The 17,409-nt window shown below is 49.3% G+C and overlaps 1 protein-coding gene and 1 pseudogene across 1 annotated transcript in view; both read right to left on the reverse strand.

Annotated features, from left to right (window-relative positions):
• The window catches only part of CNTN4 (contactin 4), a 741,173-nt gene that overhangs the window by 75,261 nt on the left and 648,503 nt on the right, over window positions 1-17,409 (reverse strand). The gene's annotated exons all lie outside the window — the stretch shown is intronic.
• On the reverse strand, window positions 10,276-10,394 carry LOC120582474 (uncharacterized; annotated as a pseudogene).

Consider the following 17,409-nt stretch of genomic DNA (forward strand, 5'->3'; position numbering starts at 1 on the left):
AGGGAAGCTGTCACCATCAGTACCGAACCCAGCAGCTTCCCTTGGGCGCCCTGTTACATAAACCAATGATCTAAGATACCGGAAATTGAGTTTTACGTCCGACAACTGGACGAGGACAGTCTCTTAGGTCCCTGGAGTTGTTCAGGATACAGCGGCAGTGACGTCGGAAGGAGCGGGTTCTGCCGACGACTCTGCGAGGCCGTCTCTGCAGAACTCGTAGCCAGAAGACAGGTCGCTCGGCCATGCAGAAATAACCGTGGGCTCCGAGGCACGGAAAACCGACCTGACCTCTCCGTGACCAAACTGTGTCGTACGGTTTCGGCTACTGATTTCTGCAGATCAAAGCTAAGCACACGACAGCCTTTTTAATTCGTTACGTGGGATTTCTGCGAGTGAGGAGTTAGCTGCAAAGCTACCATTTGGCCTTCTTTGGATTCACTCGAGGAACTTTGGAAATGCAACGCGACACTGATGTGTAGATAGATACCTGCCTCCTTTCAATTTAGATCTTTGTATCAACTTAAACAAAGGGTTTTACACCCAGTATTTCCACATTCACTCTTCTCCCCCATGAATATGGGGCTGGAATCTGATCCGAGGATGGTTTTATTTTCAGTTTTTTTCTTGATGAGATCTCGAAGTTTCCACTTCATTTCAGTGTTCCTGTTTCAGACTTCTGACTGACCCGTGGCTATTAGCTTGATATTGAACTCTGAGCTTGCTCTAATACTCGTTAATTGTGACAGAGTTAGATTAAAACATTTTTTTGAAAATACAAATCCATTCCTGGCTCAAAACAGGTCAGCCCTGACCTATCTGTAAGCTCTTTTCAAATCATCGCTGGTATCAGAGAAAAGTCAAAGATGATAAAGCAGCTCGGAGCAGAAATAAAGATGTGACCCGGGGCGTCGTCTGTGGGAGAGGTCAGCTCATCCGCAACCCAGTAAATTACCTGCTGCGCGGAGAAGAGAGGCAGCTGTCCCTCCCTGTCATTTGGAGATTTTGGATCCACAGAGGGGAGGCATGGACCCGGAACTGTGAGACAAATTGAATCTCTCTTTCTTAACTTGAGGCTCTGGGTTACAGCCACCGAAGCGTTGACCTTGTCAGTCCTATAAATCAAAGCCAGTCTGGGGACGGTGGACCTTTAAAAATGCTGAGCCTTTATTTTTGGGGGCTTTAGTAACAGATGACAGGAGCTGCCAACTCCACAATATTCTGTCACCCCACAGAGGAGGGTTCTCCCCGAATGGTGACCTCTGATTTTCTGAGCAGTTCTGCACGGAGGCCTGACTGATGGCGGTGGAGGCAGCGTGCCCTCGCCCGCCTCTTGGTCAGGAGGAAACACCTCCCTTGGGAGTCAATCTCTTTAAAACAGGACTGATAAAATCTGCAGAGGTGGAACAAGGATCAGTGATCTCTTTTCAACAAGCAATGGAACTATCGACCTGTTCGGTTAAATTTTAAATCGCCTTTAATATAATTAGATCAGGGATAGCGTAACTCGCTTAAAATTATGAGTCATTTTAAAAAAAATTTCAAACGGTCGTCACAAACTTCTTCCTTTCGCACGTGATGAATTCCGAGAAACATGTTTGAACGCTGGGAAGCCTGAACGGGAGAGGATAGGTCTGCCCGTCACGAGCGGGGTCGACACTCCCGGGGGGTCGAAATATGTCACAAAACGTCAAGTGCAGTGAATGTAATGACTGCTACGGCTCGGCCCGACCTGACCGGGGTGATGGTGGAGCTGTCACAGGACCGCGACCCCCGGGGCCACCGGCGACGCCTTGGGATGAGGTGCAGAGTTAGACAGCCCCGGACCACACCTGGAGAGACAGGACAGGGCTGGGGGCACGTGGCCGGCCCACCACTGGGCCAGAGGGAGGACCGCCCGGACACAGATGTGCTCGCCTCACTCTGCAGAGTTTGCTTGTAATCCAAGTAACTGGGAGATTTCACGTAAAAACCATTCCTTGCTAATCGTGACGCGTGGGAAGATAGGGTGACAGTGAGCGGTGTCACCGAGGGCGCCGAAGGACTGGTGTGGAGCAGCTGGTGGGCTGTCCAGCTCCCGCCAGGCCCTGGCCTGCACTGCTCGTCAACCTCCCTGTCTCGCTCCTGTGGGCTCCTGAGATTGAACTGTCACAGTGTGCTGCGTAAACGGATCGTGGCTTTGGGGCCCCTCGTGGGCTTCAGGGCACACCTCGCTCCCTCCTGGGTTCTCCCCGCCCCACACGGACCATGCGAGAGGACAGAGGGATGGGGTGTGGCACGCGTGCCCTACGACTGCCACCGCGAAGTGTCACAAACCGGCTGGCCGAACGGGATAGGGACTTACTGTCCCACCGTCCCACAGACTGGAAGTGTGACACGCAGGGGCTGTTGGCCGAGGCGGTTCCTTCTGGAAGCTCCGAAGGACAGTCCTTCCTCGCCTCTGTCCTAGCTTCTGGTGACAGCAGTCCTTGGCCTTCCTTGGCTTACGGATGCACCACCGCTGCCTGTCCCCTCATCACATGGCGACCCCCTGTGCATCTCTGCCCGTCTTCCCTCTGTGCACGTGTCTGTCCGCACGCTGCTCTCTTCCGACAAGGGCAAGGTCATCTGGTGAGGGTCCACCCTAAGCCAGTGTGACTTCATCTGCATCCGGTGACATCCGCAAAGCCCTCGTTTCTGAATAAGGTTGCCTTCTAAGGCTTCAGACACAAAGTTTAGGGGGACGTTCATCGACCTACAGCAGGCGTCGAGAGGCAACTCGCTGGGCCTGTCGGTCCGCTGAGCAAGCAGCTTCGGGGCGAGGGCCCGATACCTCTGGCCTCGGTCCCCGGCCAGGCCCCTTCCCCGCCGTGTGGGCCTGGTCCTTTCCCCAACAGCGGCCGGCAGAGGCTTGACGTTATGGCTCTTTAGATGGCATGTTACGAACTGAGCGTGGAGTCTGACGGACAGTTTTGGTGTGTAGTGGGTGACGTGTGAACGTGTCAGGGCTCAGTAGGGAACTGGGAATCAAGGCCTACCTGCAATTTTAATTTCTTCTTTAATTAATCCAGTGTGTTTATTTGTGGGACTAAATCACACCTTCTATTCTATCTTTTTGGGGTGGTTACTCTGGCCAATTAATTAATATTTATTTTGATATTCAAATTACAGGCAAAATTAGTCAAAACTTTGAATGAGTGGAAAGGTGGCAATGATTTGTTTACTCCGTCTATCAACAGGAGCATTAGCCTGTGACCAACGGGGCTGAAGACACAGTCCTTAGCGTCGTCCCTGGCTGCAAGCCTGTTGAGAAATAAATCCTGGCCGACCGACCGACCGACCGGCACTGGTGAACTGCAGACGTCAGCAAAGCGCACCAGAACATTGCTCGATGGGGAAAAAAAAAAAACTGTTTAGGTTTGCTTTGGCTCTATTTTAATAAAATCCAAAAAGCATTTTAACTTTGGTGAGGGTTAATTTTATGTGTCGGCTCGACTGGGCTACAGGATGCGCAGACGGCTGGTAACACGTGACTTCTGGGGGTGTCCGGGTGGGTGTTCCGGGAAGGGACCAGCTTTGGAGCTGGGGGCTGGGTAAAGGCCACTGCCCCCAGTGTGCGCGGCCAGCACCCAGGCCCTCGAGGGCCTGACGGAACGAAAAGGCGGAGGCGGGGAGAATTCGCTCTCTCCGTCTGAGCTGGGACCCCCGCGTCCTCCCTTGGACGGTGGTGCTCCTGGCCCCTGGATCTCCAGCCTCGACTGGGGCTCGCGCCATTGGACGGCCTTGCCTCCCAGGCCTTGCCACTCACCCCGAATCCACCTCTAGCTTGCAGGTGGCAGACGGTGGGACGTCTTGGCGTCCGTGATTGCGTGGGACAATTCCTACAATCCATCTTTTACGTGTCCTTTGGGATCTGGAGAACGCTGACTGTTACAATTTTAACTGGCATTTGCCTGAGTTTATTGACTTAATTTCAAAAGATCCATGGAAGCACTCAGCTTGATTGGAGAGAGAGAATTATCCTGACTTAATGGAAAAAGAGATGGCTTTGCGGCAATGCGCAGTTTTAAGGAGCCCACCGAGCGCCCTAGCAGACGGCTTTGTTCCCCATCTTGAGAAAATAGCAGTCTTCGGATTACGACTTTAAACGAGGTTCTGTGGGACCGGACTTACTCCAAGGGCGGTTTCAGGCCGACCTGTCATTGATCTTTCCATGTCGTCTCCGTGGCAGCAATAGACACCGCTATTGAACAGACGCTCTGGTGACAAAGTCCCCTCAGAGATAATTTGCTTTCTGTCGTCAGGTTTGAGTTTAATAAAGCACGGCACCACCTGTGTGTCGCGGTCCGCCCCGAGAACAAGCATCGGTTCAGGGCTCACTGCCCTTGCCTGCAGCGTTCCCAGACAGAGAAAATCAACTCATGTTTGTTTAAATGGCTGTGGTGCAGGCCTCGCTTGCTGTGCACGCTGACCGTGAACACTGTAAAATAACCTGGAATGAACCACCGCCCAGGGTCGGTGAGTATTAAACATCGCAGAGTTCATTTTTTATGATTCTTTGTGACCCACAGCAAGGATGGACATGGGAGATACTTTTCTGGGGCGAATAAAACCTTATAATTTTATTTACGTGGTAAGAAAACAACACTGAAAACATCATGTTTGGGGAAGAAAGAAAGAAAATTAAGGATGTGCTTTGTCTAAAATTTGTTTTTTTAACTTGCTATCGTTAATCTGTGCTGGGTCTCTCTGTGTCACTGTTCATACAAGACCTAGAGTCCCTTAGTTCCAGGAACCTACGACTTGAGATCATGTCAACATAAACCTATAAGGGATTGGGACTATGAACACCTTCCCTAATATCGTGTTTTGTTTTCTGTAGCTGTAGGTATTGTTAGCAAAGATCAGAATCAGTAATATTACTGTCAAGTTTTAACATCCCCTCCGCATAAAAAATGCAACTCTGTGCCGTTTTTGAAAGCTCACGGCCCTCCTGAAGCCTCCCCACGTCACAAAACCGTGAAGAAAAACGGCCGTCTTGGAGGAAAGAGACATAGATGCCAGGGAAGTTTTGCTCGCGAAGGCGTGTGAGCTGCCCCGCTGTTTTCTATAAGGCTCCGTGAATGGGCTCCGTGCTGACGTCAGTCCTTGGGTGCTCTCCGGCCTGGGGACATCACGTGTCCTGTACCTTCAGGTCTGTTTTGTTTAAGAGAAATTTCCATGGTCAGCTGGGTCCTCGTGGCAATTCTATCTCCTCCCCGCAAGCTCTCGCCTGGGTGTCACGTGAAAGACGCTGACAGGGGCCTGGCTGGGGCGCTATCTCTTTCTCCCTGGATGGAGAAGAACACGATTTCTTTTGAAGGAAGAGTCTTTATTCTTTTCAGACAAACTGTCCACAAAGAAGTGCAAAGTCGCACAGGTAATGGGTCCTCATAAACAATTCCCATGATGACAGAACGGTTATGGGACTGGAGTGCGGCTCGGCTCCTGGAGCACAGCCCGGACCTGTGAGGACCTCTTCCTAACTCCCAGGGGAGGTGGGTGGTAGAAAGAGCGAAGCATGTAAGAAAGGAGCGGCAAGCTCTCCTAATCACAGAGGTCGCGGTCCAGGGACAGAAGACCGTGATGTAGACGGGCCGGCGACACGGGGCGCTCGAGGAGCGTGCGGGGGGCGGGGGAGGACAGCGGGGTGCCATGAATCCGACCCATGTAAAGCAAAGGAAAGCGCAGGGTAAGGTCTGAACGTGTCTGTGCAAGAGAGTTTTCTGGCCCACCCTCCTCTGACAACCAGCACACATTTCTTGAAAAATCTGGTAAATGAGGCTTTCGTAGAAATCTTAACCTTGAAATAATGAGGAAAGGAATATAGCAATTCCCCCAATACTGACGACCTCAAGCACCAAACCGGATGGGCTATGTCGGTTTTCAAAGAATTTGTGGTTGTGAGTTATTCAAATTGGGTATCTCTGAAAAAATGAGGTTGGCCAATACTAGCCCCAACAGGGCATGCTTTGGTGCTTTGTCTCTGTGTCCCAGACCTCGGGTCAAGTGACACGAAATTGTCAGACACATTCACGGTGGGTGGATAAGAGTCAGATAAGGACCTTATTAGAAGTTTTCTTTCGAGCATTGTGTCCCTGGGGGAGTGTTGGGGGTGTGTGTGTGTGTGTGTGTGTGTGTGTGTGAGAGAGAGAGAGAGAGAGAATGAGAGAGAGAGAGAGAGGTCTAAAAATAAGAAACAATGGCTATTAACATTTATGAGTTACAGCGATATTTGAAAAAACTGACGCTAATAGCAAATTGATTCTTTAAAAACGAGGTAACCCAAATAAGAAGTGATTTAGGGAGATTCACTTTGTAGTGGTCAAACAGCCGAGGGAAACGGAGTTGAAAGGAACACGAGCCATCGGGAGGTCTGCATAATTAATCAGCAACCCTACAAAGCACGCCATAAATTAGAGCAACAATTATTCCACTGCGTTCAGAAAGCAGGAAACCGGGCTTTCTCCATGAGCGTCCAGGGGTATTTTTTAACACCTGTCTCCAGCATAATACAAAACGTACTTCGGAACATGTGGCTAAGAGAGTCAATGTGTTCCTCGCTGCTATTCACAGCCTAATTTGCAAGTTTTCGTGGCATCTTAATAGTCACACAGCAGTTAAGAAAGAAAGAGCGGGCCATTCCTGACGTTTCCCACTGCGAAAGAAAACGCTAAAAGTTACTGGAAAATAAAGTTTCTATGGATGCTCAAGTTTGATAGGAACCATTTTCCTCTGATGACATTAAGTATAAAATTTACTCTTAAAGTGTAAGTTGGGCCTTTGCAATTCTCAACCCATTTCTTTCTACAGGCAATATACTCCAAGGCATCCATTGCTGCTGAATGATTTATTTAGAACGTTCTAGAATCTCACATAGCTTTTATGTTACGGGTAAAAATTGGTCTAGTTTGGAAGAAATGTTTGGTGAATATAAATTACCCTGTGCCAGTTCCTTGTCCGCTGAAGTTACACCACTGAATTAATTCCAGGTCATTCGCTAGGGTCACTTCTGAGGAAAGGGATTAAGAAGAGCCATATATATAAACAGAAAACCTCACACAGGGCTTTACCCCCAGCCGGCCATTCTCTGACCATCATGAACCCAGGGGGTCATGGGCACCTCAGAATCAGCCCCAAATGATTCGCTTTGAGGCCCATGAGCCATCTTCTTAATTTTGGTGGCTTTCCCAAACAAAACAAGGGGACACGAAGCCCTCTGTGCTTGGTCCGCTCTGTGTTAGCCTAAATACCGTCAGGCCACAGGTATTTCTGGAGCACCTGCCGTGCAAAAGGCACTGAGACGATCGTTCCAGAGGATTCAAAAGAAAGAGGCAGCGTCACTTGCGGGGGTCACCGAGCTTCCTTGTGGGGTGGACATCCACTGCCCTTCGTCCGGTAGTAATAATAATAATCCCAGTTTTCCTTTGGGAGGCCACGTCTCGCCCCTCGCAGACCACAGAGTTTGGGTTGTTATGACGCCCTCCCCTGGATGCTGGGGTGGGCGTGTGACTCGGGTGTGGCCGGTGAAAGTGTCACATGCTTTTGGTTAAAGTGATTGGCTCCCGAGTAGGCATGTGACCTATCCTGCTCTAAATGAGCGTCATCCTAAGCCCTTTGCTCCAACAACTACCAACGAGGTGGCACTTTCTGCTGGGGCTGCTAAAATGGTAGCTGGGCTGCCGGCGGCCACCTTTCTTTCACAGCGGGCAAGAGCTCACCTGAGGAAGAAACTAAGAGAAATCAGTTCTCGATGATATTTCTGTAGCCCGCAAACCACGCTCTGGAAATTGCAGATACACGAGCCAGTAAATTCCCACTGAAGGGTGATAAAAACGTTCTCAAACTGGATTATGGTGGTAATTGCATAACTTAGTGAATTTACTAAACATCACTGAGTTGTGTGCTTCCAATGGGTGAATTTTGTGATATGTAAATTATACCTCAATGAAACCGCTTAAAAATCCCTGGTAAGCCAGTTCAAGCTGCGTTTCTGTCACCTGAAGAGTTGTGACAAATACAGTCTTGCTGGCGAGAGGGTGAATGGAGAAGAAACGACACCTGTGTCATCAGACGCGGGAAATGACAAAATGAGGCAGTCGGTGTGGGTGTCATGTGATCGTCACCGTCCATGTCCTTACGTGCCCCCGCTCCAGACCAGACACTCAAAAAATACAGTCCTTCCCCCTCTACGTTCAAAACCTCGTGTGCTCATGACTCGGAGGGGCTGTACGCATCTGCTCCGTGACGGGGGTGGCAGGGATGCCGGGGAGCTGTCCTGGTGAGGAGTGGCTCACGGAAGGACAGGGAGTTCAAAATGACCTTGACTGTCTGAGACGCGAGAGTAAGTGTTTGGCTTCCCTTTTGGGGACGGATCACCAAAAAAGGTTTTCCTGCCTCAGAACAGAATTATTCAGAGTTCAGACTCTGTCGCTAGCGCGATTTCTGTTTTTCTGAGAAATCAGATAAAAATTATTTGGGAAGAGGAAGCCTGAACTGTCAAGTTCACCATGCAGACCAGGCGAATCCCCTAGATGACAGCTAAGTTCTTCGGCTCGCTTCGTCCCCGTGAGCTGTCTGGAGGGTCTATACCCCCACGCATGTAGGATGGTTCCTCTTCCTGCCCACGCACTTCTTCGGTGCTTAGGAAAACATTCCAAAGCACGAAATGATAGGTTCTGATACTTATCTTACTTTTGAGGATGGAGAGGAAAATAAAGCATATTGTAACTAATTTCCAAGAAGCTTAAAACGTGACTTTCTTGTAAGGAGAAATATGTACAGGCCCAGAGTCCGCACTCTCTTCAGCTGCTGACAAACCATTTCTGGAAGTATTCTTGAGATTAGTGCAGAAAAGCAGCGAATGCAATCTCAGCTTATTCGTTCCGGCTGATACCATCTGAACAGAAGCCCAAGGCACAGGCTTGGCAAATAAGGCCGCCTGCCCTAGATTCCCACTGGAAACGGTCGCGGTCACGGTCACGGTTCACAGACAGATGACCCAGCCCACGTTTAATCGACACAACAGGAAATACAAAAGGCCGCGGGACTTTGCAACTTTTGTTTTAAGTTAACTCTCCTAGGAATTGTTGTCACGGTTTTTCTAAAGCCCTCTGAGGCGGGCGTCTGGGAAGGAGAAAGCTCATCCTTACGTGGGCGGTCGAGGTGTGGCTGACTTCGCCACTCGCTGACCTGTCTGTCTTGCGGGCGCCGTGCGACTTCCTCCTCCGCAAGGCGTTCTGCAGCTTTAAGAGCCCAAGCTTGTGCCACCGGTCAATGTGGACGTTTCAGCAAAAAGGAAAAGCGATTTGGCTGATTGAAATGATCTCTGTAGATAACATATAACGCCTTTCATTTCATGCAGTTGAAACTAAATTCAAAATTTCGGCTGTTTATAGGAAAGCCATCCAAAACCCATGTCCGACGTGGATTTACACTCGATATTAACAAACTGAAGTTCACTGGGAAATTGAAATCCCCAAACCACGACCGGCCAAGGTTTCATTACGTTTCTGTGAACTGGTTTCCTCCCTCCTCCTCTGCAGCTCACGTTCACGCGAGGATCACTCACAGCCGTCAGGGGAGGACGGTGAACAGGAAGGAGCCTCTGCCTTCGAGAAATGCGCAGTCCGGTTAAAGATGAAAACCCCGCTGCCCTCACCACCAGCCAGCGACAGACCAGACAACGCGGCTAAAGGAAGGGGCGCACGCAGTTGTACGGCGTCCTGAAAACATGGCTCCGTCCGGCCGAGGTCCCGGTGGCAGTGACACCAGGGAGGTGTCTCATGGAGATGACTTGACTCTTAAAGGATGTGCAGGAATCAGATGCGTCCGTGCACAGGGCGTGAGCGAGGAGGACGGGGGGCCCCACGGCAGAACCGGGGCTGGGGGTGGGGCGGGACTCGGCTGGGGACCAGGTCTTGGTGGCCCAGTGAGTCCCGTGCAGAACAAAGGCTTTATCCCGGGCCGAGAACTTCGGCTTGGGAGGGGTTCCAGCAGATGTGCATGTTAGTATTTCATTTTATGATTTTACTTTATTTATTTTATTTTATTTTATTATTTCATTTTATTTATTTTTATTTTTTATTTATTTTATTTTATTTATTTATTTTATTTCACTTCATTATTTTATTTTATTATTTTACTTCATTTTGTTTTATTTCATTTTATTTTATTATTTCATTTCTATTCTATTCTATTCTATTCTATTCTATTCTATTCTATTCTATTCTATTCTATTCTATTCTATTCTATTTTTTATGCCTACAGCACCTGGTCTTCCTAGGAGGTCTCCCATCCAAGCACTAACCAGGCCTGACCCTGCTCAGCTTCCGAGATCAGACGTGATCAGGCACGTTCAGGGTGGCATGGCCGTAGACGGGACACGCATTTTAGAGATCACGCTGGAGAACAGGCAGGGAATTAGCCCCCAGTCCACGACAGAAGCCCGCGGAACCAGGAGAAGCTCCGTTGAGCATCCGGATGTACGTGGTCAGTCCACGAGCCAGCTGCCAAGCACGGGCGGCTACTTCGATCTCAATCAGTTAAAGGGAACCGAGATTTAGAATTCAGCTGCTCAGTTGCATCAGCTCCCTTTCAAGCAGCCGCCCTACCAGACAGCGTGGACGCCGAGAACGTCCATCGTCACGGAAGGTGCTGTTGGTGCTGCTGGCCGGATGAGGGGCACAGAGCCTGAGGCAGGCGCACCGGAGCCAGGGCAACCACGAAGGGTGCGGGAGGGACGTGTAGGAGGGGAACTGGGTGCTGACTGAGGGGGGGTGGCGGGGGCGGAGCACGAGGATGCGGACATGCTTCACGGAGATGGGATGAAGGGCGTGGGCGGGAGTCTGCGTGGTGGCCGCGGTGCTCGGCTGGGTTCCAGTGTCTCAATCCCGAGGCCACGCAGGTGGAAGACAATGCTCAAGACAAAGCTTGGTCCACTAATTACGTCGCATACCTACAGTGCCCTTCAGTGGGATCATGAGACACTGGAGCCAGGAGAGGCCAATCCTTCAACACTGAAGGACCTCTGCCTCACTCGCGCTCTGTCCCCTGCTCCCACAGCAGTGCCTGCTGCGTAGGGAGCCTGCACGAACTCATCGGAATGAGCGCATGCACGAGGCCCAGAGAGGTGACATGAAGGCGGGTACAAGGTGAGGAGCCAGCTGTTACGGACTGGATGCTGAAGTACAGAGAGATTATAAGTTTTCCAAACCTTGGTTTCCTCGTCTGCTGATGGAGACTTGGGTCACGGTAGGGATTTTAAAAAATTAACTTACAGACTAGCGCTTTGAAAAGCACAAGGCGCTGCACGTGCAGGAGGCCTGTGTTTGCCGCTATCAGCCAGGGTTGTCTAGTTCCTCACCCCCAGCGTGGCTCGTGTGCCAGCGGCCCCGTGACATCCGGGTGCTGCTAAGAAATGCAGCCTCGCAGGCCACGGCCCAGACTTTCGGAATCGGAATCCTTATTTTAATAACACTGCTAGATTTCCGGACGCTCATGAAAACCAGAGAAACACTGAACCACCTACGAGCCAACTTGGAATTTCAACTCGCGTCTCTTAATTCTTAGAGGACAATGAATGGGAGAATCGGTGCCATTGCTAAGCCCATTGGGTAGGAAAGAAATACAACTTAAAGTCCGATTTATTCACATTGGGTGTTCATAACTAATTGATGGCCCTAGACAACTGCTAGATCCCAGTCTAATTTCCTTGCCGGTGGCCAAATTTCTCCAATGAGATGGCCGATTACTTGGCTGCGGGCCGGGATAACACGCTAATTGCTTTTCCAGAAGATAAACAGTTGACAGGACAGCTCACACGTTGTGCATCGGTCAGGGGACAATGAGAGGCAGAAAACCACATTCTGTGTGACAGAATTAAATTCCTAGATGATCTCCGTTCGTCTGGACAGCTAGGCCGACCAGAATAGTGAGTGCTGTTTAACAGGAATAAATATAAGTGTCTCTATGAAGGCTCGAAAACATTCATCGTACGAATGTGATTGTCAAGAGGTACGTGATAAGAACCTACTATGTGCCAGGCAGTGTAACAGGGAGCCCAGCGGGTGAGACATCGTTCAGACATCCCGTATTACATGGATGTCTATTCTCACATTCATGAACTCAACAGACATTTCCTGAGCATCCACGTGGGCGTGTCCTCTGCTAGATGCTGAGCATGCAGCAGTAAGACACACGATGTCTCTCCTCTCAAGGACCTTGCATCTTAGCAAAGAGGGAGATAATAAGCGATAAAGCAAATACAGGCACGCGATAATTTAGTTGAGTAAGATGTGGGCAGAATGACACGCAGACACTCACGTGACAGGTCTGTGTGCCCTGGGAACACAAAGTGGCTAGTGAGGGAGGTAAGACCTAACTACACAAAGCCGGAGAGCAGGAGGGCGTGTTCTAGGCAGAGAGAGACGTGACCACAATGTGCGAAGATGCAGCTCATGCGACCGGAACAGCGAGAAGAGGAATCGCCACATTGCAGGTGACGTAAGCTCGGGTCCGATCCGACGGAACGATGAGAGCACCAAAAACGCGAACGCACGGTACGTTTCACTAACGGACACGTGGCATCTCGGACGAGGGAGGGGGAGCCCCACCCACTGTGCCGATGGGGCTGCAGCTGGAGCTACAGCACCGTGACTCAACGTCCGCCGAAAAACCAACACCGTCCAGGAAGAGGGCGGGCCGGGACACTCGGTGCTGCCCGGGGAGCAGGGACATGGGACTCTCGGCCTCTTCGCACGAAGTTCAGAGGACGGGGCTCGCGGCTGCTTCTGCTGTTTTTCGACTACAGCACCCATTCTCCCTTCTAATAATACCTACGCCTTCTTCCAAGGACACCTTTTCCCACTGGGTTTGATCTGTGGGGACACAGTCAGGGGTTCTCTCTCCCCAGGTGGCCTGGGACCAAGGCTACAAGGCCCTACACAACCCCTTCCCCCTAAGAAAGCAGGATGAGGAACCCAAACGTGGCTGCAGCTTATTCGACTCGGGAGTGGCAGCCTGACAAACGCTTCCCGTAAAGAAACGGCTTCTGCATCTCCCGTTGCCCAGCCCCCGACAGCCACCTTGGGCCGCCTTAGTTTCAAACCTGCTTCCCCCACGGATTTTCTGAGTCCCTCATACCCTTTCAACAAAATTCCTGTTCGCTTGAGTTAGCTAGAGTTCCTCCTGTTAATTACAACCAGAGAATGCGGACACAGGTTGCCTGGCGGACGAAGGACTTGGGTGACCTGGGGACAGGAGAGCTGCCATCTCCAAATCTTCAGAAGACTGTTTTAGAAAGAAAGCTCAAAAAAAAAAAAAAAGAAAAAGAAAGAAAGCTTGGATTTCTCCCGCACCACACCACGGAGCTGGCTTAAAACTCAATGATAAAAACTTTATTTGTGGCTAAATCTTTTCATAAATAAAAATTCTCTAAGCGGGGCAAGTCTTCACGAAAGGCATGAGTTTCTTTTACTAGGGGCATTTTCCCCAGAAGGGACCAGGACAGGCTTTCCTTGGAGGGGTTCCAAGCATCAAAGGAGGGGGCCTCAACGAGCGGTAAGGTCCAGAGACTCAGTAATTCTCGAGGTTCCAACGATATCTCCCTCAAGACTTAGATGTTCAAGTGCAATCGTCTTTGGTGTGTTTTTGCCATTATGTTCTCCCCACCCAAGCTCTCATAGACTTCGATGAAGAAGGAAAAGGCGATGGATTTTTACACAAAGTGTCACTAAAAGAAGACGAAAATTTCCAGTAGCGAATCGCTTGAACAAGTCAGAGCGTGTCTTCTAGACCTACTTCCCTTTACGAAATGTTTCTCAAAGGTCACTCTGTGCAGATGACCTGGTTTCCGCCCTCAGAACATGATGCGTGGCTGAGCCGCAGTCTGGCAAGTCCATTCTCTCCAGGCCTCTGACAGCACTTAAAAGACTCATAACGGCCTTTGTGTCCAAGCCCGGACGCGGGGCTGCCGTGCAGGACGGAAGGGTGGCTGTCTGCCGAGGCCAAGCTGGTCTGGTTCAGGGGAGGGCGTGTTAAACTCCCGCAGGAACCCCGTAACACTGTCTACGGTAGGCACCGACGTGAATACAAAGCATCTTTATTTTTGTGCTAGATACGCCTTCAAGGGTTGTCATCTGTTACATTCCTGTAGCTGCTGTGTAAGACACCGCCCACTGCGGTATTATATCCCTTGCGTGAGGATCTGCAACAGTTACCTATCAGTGCACGACAACCTCCAAGCTCACTTGTTTCAACAACAGGCATGTGTACTGCTCATGAGTGCGCGGGCCTGCCAAGTGTTCACTGGGGCCACGTGTCTCTTCTCACGCAGGCTTCCTTTCTCTTGTTTGCGAGGCAGCGGCGGGGGAAGGCTCCAACGGGCAAGCTCTTTTAAAGTATTCATTTACGTCAACTCCACTGGCCAAAGCAAGTCACACGGCCAAGCCCGGAGTCAAAGAGGGAAGGTGTCTGACCAAGGGCATGGTCACAGGCAGGTGCGCAAACGGGGACAAGGCCGCGATCCATCTGCCACTGGATTCAAGTGAGCAAGTTAATTCATGATTTAACATCGGGAGAACGTCATCTCTTTTTAAGACTATTTTTCAGACAATGAAATTTAGTAGCTCGCCGATCTCCCTTTTGGCTTGGGATACTAGGAAGCTCAAAATATTAATGTTCAGTTAAATCGTTATTGATGTATGCTTTTCCCTTATTCTACATAGTTTAAATGTTCTACTTTAAGTCATATTGTATACAACCTGTAAGCTGCCAAGTATTTTTTTGTTTGTTTTTGAGAGAGATAGTAGATTAACGAAAAATGAATACTTATTTTTAAGATTAAGAGAAGCTCCGTATTTTAAAGGGGCATCACTAATTATTACATGTGACATTCCCCGGGTCCTTCTGTGAACCAAAGTGACAGCTGTCACCTCAGCCAGCTCTTCAGGGTATTATCTCAAACCAATTTCCACCAGGGGTGCAGCCTTTCACCATCTGCACAGGTTCAGAACAGGAAACATTTTAAAATTCAGAACCCACACCTCGGAAGGTGACAGATGTAAAGAGAATTCAGCTGCAAATGAAGTTCTTCATTTTAGGATATTGCTTCTAAAGCTGTCGCGGGACAGATTTTCAAAGGACTTTGAAGCGAGGCTGCAGCGTTTCATGCCCATGTGACTAAGTCCAGGAAATGCTACCTGAGTCTTGGCACGGAATCTGAAATACCGACTTGAAATATTTTCATTGAAGTGGTACCAAAGTTAAATAGAACTAGAAAGTTATTTAAGTTGGTTTTAACATTTTCTTATATATTTCCTTTCAAGTGACAGCCAATTCTCAAGCTAGTGAGACAAAGAATAGGTCTTAAATATCTTTGGGGAAATGTATGTAATTCTGAAAGAAACTGGGTGATTTTTACAGATCCCAAGTTATTTCCGATGAGTCGAAGAGTTCTTTTTGATAAACCAGTCACTGACAAATACATAGTATGAGTCAGAAAATAAGGGATCAGTTCTTCCGATGACACGTGGGATAGGCTAGGCGTTCAATCTTAATGGTAAAGAAGTGACCTATATTAAAATAATAATTAGACTGTGCATACCAAGTGTGAAGCCGAGGGATAGCCCCTGGATGATTTTCACACAATATGCGAAGAGGCACAAATGTGAAATGGGCTGAGAGACAGGTTAGGACCAGTCTGCAGAGTTCACACGCACCCCGTGGGGACTCGGGGACTTCCTGGTCCCATCACACTGAAGTGCAACTAGGCGTTCACACTTTTAGAGTGTTTCACGGGCACCCTATTCATATGGATGTAACCGAAAACGTACTGCCTTCTGAAAACTTGCTCTGACAATATCGCCCGACTCTTTGTTTTAACATACTTCCCCCTAGAAATTAATTTTCTTGACCTAAAAGGACTTCGGAGGATTATATTCTTTCCCTGATGTCAAGATACCGCCGTCGTGGCCGGTAATGATGTATTCCCGTGCCCGGTGGCATGGTGCGTGGCTGGCCTGACCTGAAGGGCTCAGCAGTCTCCTCCGTGCGGGCGGGGAAGGACCCCGGCTCAGACGCTGGAAGCTGGGACTTCAGCCGATGCCGCATCGCTCCCTTATGTGTGTGTCTTTGTCTGCGGGTACTGGATGCCCGAATGACGGTGCCCCAATTTTTGCCAAACAAGTTTGGGCAAAATAACGAGTCAATGAAATGGCCTTTCCATCTTTAGGCCAGTGGCTCTGGAGTTGCGGAGGCATCTCGAAGTCGATGAGATGCAGACTTCCCACGCGTCACCCACGGAATGCCCGGAACACCCTGCACACGCGCTGCTTCCTTACCACGCCAGGCACCTCCTAGGTGATGCCCCTGCCAGGAAGCCTTCCTGGATTCTCTCAACTCTAATGTTTTCCTGCATCCCTGCAGCCTTTGATTCTGCTGCTTCTGAAGGCAGTTCTTGCTTTCCAAATCGTATTCTAAAGCTTGCGTTTTGCACGCTGCTTCGGGTAGACAATATCTATCTTCTTCTGCTCACTCACACCTGCACAGGGGTGAGCGATGACCGAGCTAATTTTAAAAATGCAGAGTGTTTATACTGAAGTTTAAAAGGAGCACATTGCAAAGGTAGCGGGGGAGGTGTCAGGCTCGTCGATACGAGGACTCAACAGTCTGAGTGATGTTGCTGAATTTCCGTGGTCTAACACCCTGGCAACCACTGATACTTTTCCTGTCTCCATAGCTTTCCTTTTCCAGATGTTACAGAGCTGAAATCACACAGCGTGTAGCTTTCTCAGACTGGCTTATCTCACTTAGTAATAGGTTCCTCCATGTCTTCTCCTGGACTGATAGCTCATTTCTTTTTTAATGATGGATAATATTCTATCACGTGGATGGACTTCAGGTAACCCATTCATCTACTCAAGGATGTCTTGGTTGCTCCAAGCGTTTGGCAATTATAAATAAAGCTGCTATAAATATCCGTGTGCAGGCTTTTGTGTGGACATGAGTTTTCAGCTTCTTCGGGTAAATACCAAAAAGTGCAATTTCTCGATCACATAGTCAGAGGATGTTTAGCTTTGTAAGAAGTCGCCAAACTGCCTTCCAAAGTGGCTGTCTCATTTTCTGTTTTCACCAGCAATGAACGAGAGTTACTTCTGCTCCACATCCTCACCATCATTCAGTGTTGTCAGTGACCCAGACTGGGACCATTCTAGAAGGCACGTAGTGGTATCTCACTGTTGCTTTAATTTACATTTCTCTGATGACGTATGACGTGGAACATCTTTTCGGATGGTTACTTGCCATCCACGTATCTTCTTTGGTGAGGTGTCTGTTAAGGTCTTTGACCTGTTTTTAAATTGGGTTATTTTCTTACCGTTGAGTTATAAGAGTTCT

This window comes from Pteropus medius, unplaced genomic scaffold, assembly GCF_902729225.1.
Source record: "Pteropus medius unplaced genomic scaffold, Ma_sr-lr_union100, whole genome shotgun sequence".
Classification (NCBI taxonomy): domain Eukaryota; kingdom Metazoa; phylum Chordata; class Mammalia; order Chiroptera; family Pteropodidae; genus Pteropus; species Pteropus medius.